Here is a 12,753-nt window from a genome sequence, read left to right as displayed (position 1 = left end):
AATATTAAAAGGATACATGGATATTTTTAATAGTGCTTAAGTCAGGGCTATTAGTGTGCCCATCACTTTAATAATGTTCATTATAACTGTCAGGTTGATTTTTAATCCTTCCCTCTTCCCCCAAGCTCCTTCCACCTTCTTAATTTCCAATGGCTTTTACTTTTCTCTGTGATCATGTGTGCCTGTTGGTTAGTCTCAAATTAGAGAGTACATGTGGTGTCTGTTTTACCATTCCTGAGATATTTCACTTAGGATAATGGTCTCCCATTTTATCTAAATTGCAACAAAAGACATTAATTTATTCTTTTTATGGCTGAGTAGTACTCCCTGGTATACTTATGCCACATTTATTAATCCACTCATGAATTGATGGATACTTGGGTTGATTCTACGTCTTTGCAATTGTGAATTGTTCTGCATAAACATTTGATTGAACATGTCCTTTTGATAAAATGACTTCATTTCCTTTGGGTAGATACCCAGTAGTAGGATTGTTAGGTTGAATGGTAAGTCTACATTTAGTTTTCTGAGGAGTTTCCATACTCTTTTCTATAGAGGTTGTACTAATTTGCAGTCCTACCAACAGTGTATAAGTGTTCCTTTCTCTCTACATCCACACCAACATCTATTGTTTTTGACTTTTTAATCATAGCCATTCTGACAGAGCTAAGATGATATCTCTTTGTGGTTTTAATTCACATTCCCTGATGATGTTGCGGGATCACTGTGTTAAGTGATGTTGAGCAGTTTTTAAATTCCTTTCATCAGCATTTATAGTTCTCCTTACACAGATCTTTCACCTGCTTGAGTAAGTATATTCCTAATTATTTTATTTTCGTTGTAGTTATTGTGAATGGTATTGAGCCTTTGATTTGACTTTCAGCTTGACTGCTATTGGTATATAGAAGCACTACGGATTTTTAAACCCAACAATTTGTTGAATTTATTTACCAAATTGAGGAGTTTTTTGAGTTTTCTAGATAAAAGGTCATATTGTTAGCAAATTTTGGCTGCCTCTTTCGTCACCTGCAAAGCAATTTTAGAACTCTTTCTGGAATGGCCATCAAAACTGTTATTGTATTGCCCTTTTATCCTGAATGTCATCATAAATATCTTCATTTTAATATTTTCTTTATCTTTGGGTAAAGAAAAAAGTCACTGGGGGCCAATGACTTCCAATATGGTTGTTTACTGGCTAAAAATTCCCTCACATACAGTGCTGTGTGAGCTAGTGCATTGTCATGATGGCAGAGCTAAGAGTTGTTGGTGAAAAGTTCCTCTTGTTTTCATGTAACTTTTTCACACAGCTTTTTCAGTACTTCCAAATAGTAAACTTGGTTAACTGTTTGTCCATTTGGTACAAATTCAGATCTCAAAAATGGTTAGCAACATCATTTTAATTCAGACTGACTGAACATTTTTGGTCATGGAGAACTGGCTGACTTCCATTGTACACTGTGATATTTTCATTCAGGGGTGCATTGGTATACCCATATTTCATCATCAGTGCTAACATGGCCCCAAACATCATTTTGCCTCTCCCAAAGGCCTTTGCAAACTTTGACTCTCCTTTCCCTTTATTCATAGATGAGTTCCTTCAGGACTATTTTTATTTATTTATTTTTATTATGTCATTTGTACATAGATCATGAGTAAATTTATGCCATTATGGGATTCAATTTGTTAATTATTTGTACAAATTGGAATGCTTACATTTCAGGACCATTTTTGCACACACCATTTTCATGCTAAGATTTTTAATTAAATTTTAGTTTAATTTTTAGTTAAATCTTTCCTGTTTAACTGTCAATGTTTACTTGGTCTACTATGCTTCTCACAGTCAGGCAGCAGTTTTGACACATGATTTAACGAATTTTTGCAATGTTTTCATAAGTTCTGCTTGTTATTGGTCACCTTGACCTCTCTTGATCAGTGATGCTTTCTCTCACGTCAGAAAAACAATTAATCCATTTATACATGGCTATTTTCTTCATGGCATTATTCCTATGAACTTGGACTAAAATGTCCTTGATTTCACATTCACTCTTGCAAGTTTAACAAGAAATTTGTTCTTTGCTGTGTTCAAGCTCTGACATTTTTGTGGTAGCACACAAAAACACACAACAATAATGAACACCACTCATTATTCAGCAGGACACTGCCATATGTTGACACAAACAGAGCTGCGAGATCCTGCTATACTAAGGTTATGAAGCCTTATGGTTTGTACAGTATTGCCTATGTCAGCACATGGTGGTGAGTTTGTGAACTTAATTGTCAGACCACTGTGTGTCAAATAGAGTGGTGACAGTGATCATCCTTGTCTTGTTCTAGTTTTTAGGGAGAATTCTGTCAACTTTTCCCCATTCAGTATGATGTTAGCCATGGGTTTGTCATACATGGCTTTTATAATTTTGAGATATATTCCTCCAACACCTAGTTTGTAGAGGTTTTTTTTTTTTTATCATGAAATGGTGCTGGATTTTCTTTGTTTTTGCTTCTGTTTATGTGGTGAGTCACTTTTATTGATTTCTGTATGATAAATACAAGCCATCATTACATCTGGACCTGGTTCAGCCCAGTCTCCCAGGATCACTACCTACATAGGCTCACCCAATCCCAACTGTCACTTCAATGGGGTGGCCATGGGCAGAGCAATTAACTGCAAACAGGAAATACAAACCTCCTGGAGAAAGTATCACTCAGCCCCCCAACTCAGACTTCCAACAATAGTCTGGGAAACAACCACCATCCTGCACAAAGATCATCCAGCGGCAGTTTGAAATGTGACAATCATGGGGTAATGGGACAAAAACAGAAAAGCTGCACTACAGGCTCTCAGTGCACCCATCCCTCCCATTCTGAGTCAACATTCCAGAGAAGAACACAAAAGTGTCCCCTAGGGAATCTACCCTTCTTCTAAACTAAGCAGGAAACTTCCCAGCAAAGGACATCAGGTTCCCCACAAACCTAATATCTTTGAGCTGAGAGAAAAAGATTCAGGTGAGACAAAACCAGCAAAAAAAATTCTGGTAGCATGAAAAAACAAAACAGTTTGACATATCCAAGGGATCAAATGGGGTATGGTAGTAGGGCAAAAAGTGTTTCATAAGTCTCTCTGTAAAGATTCTGCATATCCTCCATTAAGTATATTCCAAGGTATTTTATTTTCTTTGTTGCTACTGTAAAGGGTACTGTATCCTTGTATCTCAGCTTAACTCTTGTTGGCATATATGAGGGCTACTTGTTTGTGAACATTGAATTTATATTCTGAGATGTTGCTGTATTTTCTGATCACTTTCAGAATTCTTTTTTTTTTTTTTTCACAGTTTTTTGGCCAGGGCTGGGATTGAACCCACCACCTCTGGTATATGGGGCCAGCACCCTACTCCTTTGAGCCACAGGTGTCACCCAACTTTCAGAATTCTTGCATTTGAGTCCTTGGGATTTACCAAATTTAAGATCATATCATCATCAAAGAGTGATAATTTGACCTTCTCTGTCCCAAATTGGATACCCTTGATAGCCTTCATTTGGTCTGATTGCATTGGCTAGAACTTCTAGCATTATGTTGGGTAATAGTGGTGGTAGTGGACATCCTTGTCTGGCTCCAGTTCTAATCATAAATGCTTTTTTTTTTTTCTCTATTCAATATGATATTGGCTGTGAGTTTGTTGTAAATGGCCTCAATCAATTTTTAAAAATGTCCCCTCTGTGAAAATTTTCTCAAGTGTTCTTATGGAAAAGATGTTGAATTTTGTTGAATTATTTTTCTGAGTCTATTGATAGGATTATAAGGTTTTTGCTTTTACTTGTGTGTATGTGGTGAATTACATTTATGGATTTGTGTATCTTGAACCAGCCTTTCATCTCTGGGATGAAGTCTATCTGATAATGATGAATTTTTTTTGATGTATAGCTGAATTTTGTTTGCTAAGGTTTTATTGAATATTTTTGCATAAATATTCATTAATGATGTTGGTTGATAGTTTTCTTTTTTGTTCTGTCCTTTCTAGTTTCATATGAGAATGATTTTTGCATCAGAGGAGTTAGGAAGAGTTCCTTTCTTCTTGTTGTTTTGGAAAAGGGTCTGAAGTATAGGTATGAGCTCTTCTTTAAAGGTTTGGTAGTATTCTTTTTTTCCCTTTTATTAGGTCATATATGGATAGATCACGAATACATTTATGCCTTTGTGGGATTCAATGTGTTGATTTTTTGTACAAATTGGAATGCTTACATCCAACTAATCAACATAGCTTTCACCTCATTTACTTAATCACTGTGTTAAGACATTTGTGTTCTATGCTTGATAGACTTGATCCACACTCTTGCAATATGCTTCATAGGTGTGGTCCCACCATTTATCATCTCTGTATCAAACCACTTTCTTATGAAAGATGAATCACACCTATAGCCCAGGATGAAGGAGGGAAGGGGAGAGGGATGGGGGGGGGTTGGTAGTATTCTCATATGAAACCATCTCGTCCAAGAATTTTTGGTTGGAAGTCTTTTTATAGTTGTTGCATGTTTGTGTTTAATTTTGGTCTGTTCAAGAGTTCTGTCCATTTTCTCTATATTTTCAAATTTCTGGGTATAGAGTTTTTTGTAGTATTCACAGATGATTTTTGTTAATTCTCCTTTTTTATTTCTGATTGATCTTATTGGCAATCTTACTTTTCTGTTTCTCCTTAATCTGGCCAAGGGTATATAAATTTTGTTTCTCTTTTCAAAGAACCTGTTTTTCTTTTCATTAATCTTCTAAATAGTTTTTGTTCTCCAATTCATTTAGTTCTGATTTAACTTTGGTTATTTCTTTTCCTCTACTGAATTTGGGATTGGATTGCCCTCCCTTTCCCAGTTTCTGGGATGGTTCATTAGATTGAGGATCTGTGCTCCATTTCCTGGATGTTGACAATCAATGCGATAATTTTCCCTCTTAGGACTGCTTTTGCTGTATCCCATAGGTTTTGATAACTTGTGGCTTCACTGTTTGGTTCAAGGAATCTAATGATTTCCTTCTTTATCTCTTGGTAGTCCCAGATATCTTTCCGCATAAAGTTGTTTAGTTTCCATGACTTTGTATGGATAAGGGTATTTCTGTTGCAATTGAGATTTAAGGTATAATTGCTATTTTTTAAATTTATTTAGGTTTGGTTTGTTTACTAGAATATGATACATTTTTGAGAATAATCCATTCACTGATAATAAGAATGTTGAATAATATTGCAGTGAAATGTTCTGTATATGTCTGTTAAGCCCATTGTTCTGGAATTATGTTTAAGTCCTTTATTTATTTAGTTTCTGCTTAGAGGATCTGTCCAGTTCTGTCAGTGGGGTCTTGAAGTCCCAGGCTAATATGGTGCTATAAGTCATCAAATTGTTCAGAGCAAGTAGGGTTCATTTTATAAATCTGGGAACATTAATGTTGGGTGCCTAAATATTTAGGATCAAAATGTCTCCTTATTGTATCTTTCCCTTGACCAGTAAACAGTGTCCATCTTTGTCTTTCTTTACTTTTGTTCTCTTTATAGCCTATTGTATTAAAAAATTGAATTGTGACTTCTACCTTATTTTGATTTCCATTTGTTTGAAAGATTGTTTTCCAGCCCTTCATCCTCAGTCTTGTTTTATCCATGGTGGTTAAATGTGTTTACTGAAGACAAAATATAATGGCTTAGACTTTTTTATTCCATCAGCCAGCCTAAAACTCTTCAGTGTGGAATTTAAACTACTCACATTTATTGAGAGAATTGATAACTAGGGTGAGTTTCTGTTTGTCTTGTTGAATGGTGGTCTTTTTGCTTGTTTTATTGTTTGGCCATTGTAGAAGCTAGTCTTTGACATTTAGATTCTGGTTGTCTTTACTTTGCTGGTGGTCCAATGTGTTGATCTGTATATAGTACTGGTCTGAGTAGTGGAAAATTTCCTGAATGTTTGCTTGTCAGTAAGAGATTTGATTTCTCCACCATATATGAAATTTAGTTTTGCAGGATAAGAATTGTGAGCTGACAGTTGTTGTTTTGTTTGAGAAGATTAAAGGTGGAGGCTTGCTCTCTTCTGGCATATAAAGTTTCATCTGAGAAGTCAGTGGTTACTCATAGTCAGATGGATTTGCCACTATAGGTCAGCTGCTGCTTGCACCTGTCTGCTTGCAGAATTTTCTCTTTCATTTTGACTTTTACCAGGTTAAGTACAATGTGTCTAAGAGATTCTCTGTTTGAACTGGATTGACCCAAGTTTCCATATCCACAAGAAGTTGTTTCTGAATCTTTGGTGATGTTTGGGAAATTTCAGTTATGATATATACTCCAGTGGAGATACTTTGCCTTTGGGTCTCTATTCTCCATCAGGGATATCTACAATTCTTATATTTGTATGCTTTGTATAATTGCATAATTCTCTAAGTGATTGCTCTGCATTTACTCTCTGCTTTCCTGTTTTTTAAATGCCTGAATTAGCTTGAGAGCTTTTTCTTCAACCTCTGAGATTTCTTCTTCTCCATGGCTTAATCTGTTTTGAAACTTTCTCTTGTATTTTGAAACTTTCTGAATGACTCTTTCAATTCTTTAAGCTCCATTATATCCTTTCTAATTTCATCACATCCTTCATTCACTTCTTGGTTCTTTTTTTCTTTCTTCATTCTTTCATTCATTTCTTGGTTCTTCTCTTCTTTCTTCATTTTGGGGGTTATTTTTAGTGGTCTTCTACTTTTCCTCTAATTCTCTCCATCATTTTTATAATCTATAATTTAAATTCCATTTCTGTCATTTCCATAATGTCTTTATAGTAGGGATCCTCTGTGATGTCTACATTGTGATCCTTTGGGGAAGTTAATCTGCTCTGATTCATCATGTTGCAAGGGTTCTTCTTCTTCTTCTTTTTAAAGGGAAAAGTTGGTGTTTATTTCCCCCAACTTATTAGTTTAAAAACTCCCCAAATCTATATAAAATTTTCATGGCTTCCCCAGCTCTGCATGGTTACACTTGTCTTCACTCATGTGACTTTTGTAATGTGGGGAGAGAGAAAAGATTTCCTCAAGATGTCAGGTTGGCCATACAGTGGCCTCTCTTTCCTTGAGGGGTCCAACAGGGTCTTCTCAGTGGGTATTAATAGCATTAGAAGCTTCCCAGCCACCTCATAGTCTCTTTGCAGGTGTTTGTTGCCATTGGAGATGACAATGGCCATGTCATCTAGGTGTTAAGTACTGCAAGGAAATAGCCACTGCAAGGAAATAGCACATCCAAGGAGCCATCATCCTGACCAAGCTCTCTATTGTCTCAGTGTGGAGAGGCTACTGAGGGAGAAAGATCAGCAAGCCCCACACTGTTCCTTGCAAGGTGACAGGCCACTGTGGCTCTGTGATGCTATATCTTATCCCTGTTTCTAGAGAAATTGCATTGTCTTAGTGCCTGTGCCTGAGAAGCTGCTAATGATGACTGACATTGATAACTGTGACACCTCAGCCAGGGGTTGTACTGCAACTCTGGTCAACTTCACCAAGGCCACTTTTGATGCCATTTCCAAGACCTATAGATATCCCACTCCTGACCTCTGTAAAGAGACAGTGTTCACCAAGGCTCCTTATCAGAAATTCTCTCACCATCTTGTCAAGACCCACACCAGAGTCTCTGTGCAGAGAACTCAGGCTCCAACATAGAATTTTTATACAAGAATAATAAAGCAAGTTAAGTCTATTAAAAAAATAAAATGAAAACAAAATTTGCATGACAAGGACAATAAACACTCATCTATGCCTCACCTAGATTCATCAGTTGCTAACATTTTGCACAGTGTCGTACTCTATCTATACACATATATGTACACACATATACATATATACTCTATACCTACACATGAACTTATTTTTTGCTGAACGATTTAAGAATAAACTGTAGACGTTATTACATTTTATCCCTAAACACCTTAGCATGTAACTCCTAAGAATAAGAACATTCTCCTATACAAATGCAGCATAATTGTCATAATTTTAACAGTTATTACAGTCTATTAACTAATACACATCCATATTCAAATTTCCCCAATTATCTCAACTATGTCCTTTATAAACTATTCTTTTAAAGAAAAGGGCCCAAGGCAGTGCCTGTGGCTCAAAGGAGTAGGGTGCCGGCCCTATATGCCGGAGGTGGCGAGTTCTAACCCAACCCTGGCCAAAAAAACTGCAAAAAAAGAAAAAGAAAAAGAAAAGGCTCCAGGATCCAATCCAGAATCATGAACTGTATTCAGTTGTGATGTTTAATCTCCTCTAATCTCAAACAGTTCCCAGACTAATTTAGCTTCCTTGATATTGACTTTTTTTTTTTTTTTAAGAGAGACTCACTCTGTGCTCTGGGTAGAGTGCAATGAGCCCAACTCAAACTCTTGGGCTCAACCTCTTGCCTCAGCCTCCCGAGTAGCTGGGACTATGGCATGCACTACCACATCCAGCTAGTTTTTCTATTTTTAGTAGAGATGGGGGTCTCACTCTTGCTCAGGCTGGTCTTGATCCTGAGCTCAGGAAATCCATACACCTTGGTACCCCAGATTGCTAGAATTACAGGTGTGAGCCACTGTGCCTGGCTGATATTGACATTTTAAAAGAGTCCAGTCTAGTCATTTAGCAGAATGTGGTTTTGTCTGATTGTTTCTTCATGGTTAGATTAAGATTAAACCTTTTTTGGCGGGTGGGCAAGATGCCACTTGCATGATACTATAGATTCCTTTTCATTACAATGCCTTCATTTCAAATGTAAGAAAGCTCTGGGTCTTGTCATTGTTTATTTTTTTTAATGTTTATATTGCATGCGTACCACACTTCTGGAGTTCTGAGTCTTAAGGATATTTCAAGCCTGGACATATATGAGGAGGAAGGTGTTTGTGTTCATTGATGATGTCTCAGATCCCCATATCCCTAGGGCTGCACAATGGGGAAGGCCCAAGGAGCTGGCAGATGAAGCCACAGTTCAGTCTTGGCAGAGTTCACTGCAGGGATGGTTGATGACTGTGGGGCACTAAAGCTGGGCAACCAGGGCTGAGGAGGGGACTTTTTCCTACCAGGAGCTCCAAGCACTCAGTGGCCAACCATTTCCTTAGCAATGGGTGACCTGTCACTGTGGCCACTCTCTGCTAATGCAGTGACGAAGTTGAGGGGTGTTAAGGGATGACACAGGACATCTTGCAAACTCTCCAGACATTTGTGCTGCTCTTCTTGTTGGGGCAGGTGAGGACAAGTCTTTGCTCTGGGGTGTCAATGGTGAGGTCAGCTTTCCAGTTATCCCCAGATGCCTTTGGGGAGGTCTTCATATACTTTATCCTGCTCATTGCTCCCAAGAAAAACCTGGCCCTGCTCAAAAGCTTCCAGTGGGTTCTTGTAATAGAGCATCCTCTGCCTCTGGGAATCTAGGGCAAACCACCTTTTATTAAAAGGTTCTCTCCGCTCTGCCATCTTTACCTTGCTGCCTCCAATGCTACCTTGGGTTGGAAGAGGTGCTTTCCTCTTTTTTCAGGCTTTGGGTCAATCTTTTTTATGAAACTTGTTTGAGGTAGTTAGGTCCTGGTCATGAGAAGCACCAGCTGGGATTTCAGGAAAGGCTATTTTTAAGTATTGCAGGTGGGCTGCACAGAGGCGTTGAACCAGTCCATTATCTCCTTCCCATTTCCATGGTACAGGAACAGGTTACTGGTGTCCCTCTCTCTTGTGCATGATCTACAGCCCATAGGGATGCCCTGTCTTCTCTCTTGGGACATTCCATCCTTGATGTTGATGATGACTTTGGAATATTTCTCCTCTTCCCTCCTATAGTACTTGAGGAGGCTTTCTTGTGCCCGAAGGACAAAACTCCTTCTCAGGAACTGTTGTTATCCCTCCCCCACTTCCGTAGGAATCCTTCTTGGTTACCTGGGGTTTTAACCTGGGGAAAACCTGAGATGGTTTTCCCATCAGCCATAAATTCCTATCTCTCATACTTCTCTCAAATCTAAGTTCCTTTAACACCAGGCAGTCATTGGCCTGGGGAATTTAAGTGGAAAGCTGGAATTCTGGCTTCAAACTTGACTTTTACATGGAGGTTCCCATTATGTGTCATAAACTCTACACTACTGTGGTCCCAGAAATTAAGACTCACAGATTTAACTTTGTTGATGTCAGAGAAATTGTGGTGGATGCAGGAGCAGTTGAGACAGATGAAGATGTCCAGGTTGTAAAGAGACCCAGTCAGATCTGCCGCTGACTGCAGTGTGCCTTGCCAGTGCCCACAGCCTGCAGCAGCTCCAGCAGCCACTTAGCATGCTCACAATGGCCCATGGCCCACTGGGAAGATTTAGTGGCTCAGCCCTCCAATCCCCAGCACAAGGTACATGGGATTGGCTGGGAGTTGCCAGTGTTCTTTTTTTGGTTCTTCCTCATGTGTGGTTTCTTCTTCTTCTTCTTCTTCTTTTTTTTTTTTTTTTTGTTAAAGTACAGACTAAATGCTGAGGAGGGGAATGCAAAACCCATCATACTTTGTAGGCAGAGGACTAAATCTACATTCTAAAAACCAAAGTGGGTTCAGGGTGTAGGAAGTCCTAAAGAAGGTTCTGATGTGATTTAAAATAATCAGATACAGACACCTGGGAGTTTTTGCAGATGGTAAAATTTAGGGTTCCTCGACTGAAATGTAACACCCATTTTCATCCCCAGAAAATTACTCAGAGGAATCTAGAAACATTGTACAGTCTTCTGAGTGGAAGGTAATACAATCAGGTGATTTTTGGCAACTGAGAAATAGAAATAGTAGCAAGCCCTGAAGCACAGGTGAGTATTCTGAAGGAACAGAGGGAACTTATGATGTGGAGAGAAGATTCCAGAAAGTTGATCCTCAGCTATGCTTGTAACTCCCTTTGTGGAATTATACAAATTGCTCAAATCTCTATGCCTTAAAACCTCTCTTTCCTCAAAACAAAATTTAAAAAAAGAACAAAAAATGAATGTGGGGGGTTGTGGAAAAAAAACCTTTTATTTTCTTCTTTTGCTGCTGACTTCTTTTTTATTGTTTCAGATTAATTGAGGGTACGAAGAATCAGGTTACAATGTTTGCATTTGTTAGGTAGAGTCCATCTTATAACTGTGTCCCACTCCTAACAGATGTGCCACCTAACATTGTGCCCATTAAGTGGGAGCACATCCATTCCCCTCCTATCTCCCCTCCCTCTGCCTCCTGCCTTGAATTTTTGAGTTTTTCTCTTATGTAGGCATGTATTTAGATCATCTACTGGCTTCATATTAGTATTGAGTACTTTGGATACTTGCTTCTACATCCTTGTGGTACTTTACTGAGAAGAATGTGTTTCAACTCCATTTGGGTTAATATGAAAGATGTAATGCCGCCCGCCCGCCGGCGGGCAGCAGCGTGTTGGGGAGTCGGCGTATGAAAGGGGAAGACAAATAAGACAAGACAGACACATTGGGAAAGGGACTGAGCTGAAGCTGTTTATTGTAATAGGTAGGGGTTTATATAGGTTTTGTTAGTGGGGGAACGAGAGGTACTTCTAGATTTGGTTATGTATGTAGTCTTGGTTTGTGATAGGCTAGTATTGTGAGGATGAAGTAGGAAGAAGGTGGAGAGTGATATGAGTAAATTTCTTTGGAATGTGTGCACGTGTTAAATCGCCTCTGGTCTTTTGTATCATTTCTCTTAATCAGCAAAGTATTCCACGATATACATATACTATAGCTTATTAATCCATTCTTGGGTTGATGGGCATTTAGGGTGTTTGTACATTTTGATGATTGTAAATTGAGCTGTAATAAATAATCTAGTGTAATATCCTTAGGATAAAATGATTTTTTTTTCTTCTGGATCTTAGCAATGAGATTGCAGGATCAAATGGGAGGACTATTTTGACCAAGAAGGTTTAGTTTGCAGTTCTGCCAACAGTGTAAAAGTGTTCCCTTCTGTGCACATCCACATCAACATCTGCAGCTTCGATACTTTGTGACGTAAGCTATTCTCACTGGGGTTACATGATATCTCTGTGTGGTTTTGATTCACATTTCTCTGTTAATCAGGAACAATGAACATTTTTTCAAATGTTCGTTAGCCATTCATCTGTATTCCTTGAGAAAGTTTCTGTTCATATCTCTTGCCCAGTGGTATACAGGCTTATTTGCTCCTTTTTTGTTGATTAATTTGAGTTCTCTGTAGATTCTAGTTAGCAACCTTTTGTCAGATTCATACCATGCAAATGTCTTTTCCCATTCTGAGGGTTGTCTTTTTGCTTTACTTGTGTCCTATGCAGAAGCTTTTCAGCTTAAGTCCCATTTGTTTATTTTTGTTGTTGCAATTACTGCTGAAGTCTTTGTCATAAAAATATTTCCCCAGTCTGACATCATCAAGAGTTTCCCCCCACACTTTCTTCTAAGATTTTTATCATTTCATGTGTTAGACTTAAATCTTCTATCCATCCTGAGTTAATTTTTGGAGGTAGTGAAAGGTGAAGGTCCTGTTTCAGTCTTTTGCATGTTATTATCCAGTTCTCCCAACACCATTTGATGAATAGGGATTCTTTCCCTAACTGTATGCTTTAATCTGGTTTATCAAAGATCAGATGGCAAGTCAGGACTGGTTTCATCTCTTGGTTTTCTATTCTGTTCCTTATATCTATGTCTCTATTTTTGTGCTAATACCATGCTGTTTTGACCACTGTGGGCTTGCAATATAACCAGAAGTCTGGTAGAGTAATGCCTCTGGCTTTGTTTTTTTACCTAGAATAGTCTCT

The 12,753-nt window shown here is 38.3% G+C and overlaps 1 protein-coding gene and 1 non-coding gene across 2 annotated transcripts in view; one reads left to right on the top strand and one right to left on the bottom strand.

The window, feature by feature from the left end:
* The window catches only part of LOC100959595 (butyrophilin-like protein 8), a 44,224-nt gene that overhangs the window by 11,166 nt on the left and 20,305 nt on the right, over positions 1-12,753 (bottom strand). The window lies entirely within an intron of this gene.
* Positions 6,958-7,091, top strand: LOC111728584. The gene has a single exon (XR_002775836.1). It is a non-coding gene; the product is annotated as a small nucleolar RNA SNORA64/SNORA10 family (small nucleolar RNA).

Source organism: Otolemur garnettii, unplaced genomic scaffold, assembly GCF_000181295.1.
Source record: "Otolemur garnettii isolate 467f Iridium unplaced genomic scaffold, OtoGar3 scaffold00171, whole genome shotgun sequence".
Classification (NCBI taxonomy): domain Eukaryota; kingdom Metazoa; phylum Chordata; class Mammalia; order Primates; family Galagidae; genus Otolemur; species Otolemur garnettii.
Note: the sequence above shows the minus strand (reverse complement) of the source record. Positions and strands in the feature narration are given on the sequence as shown.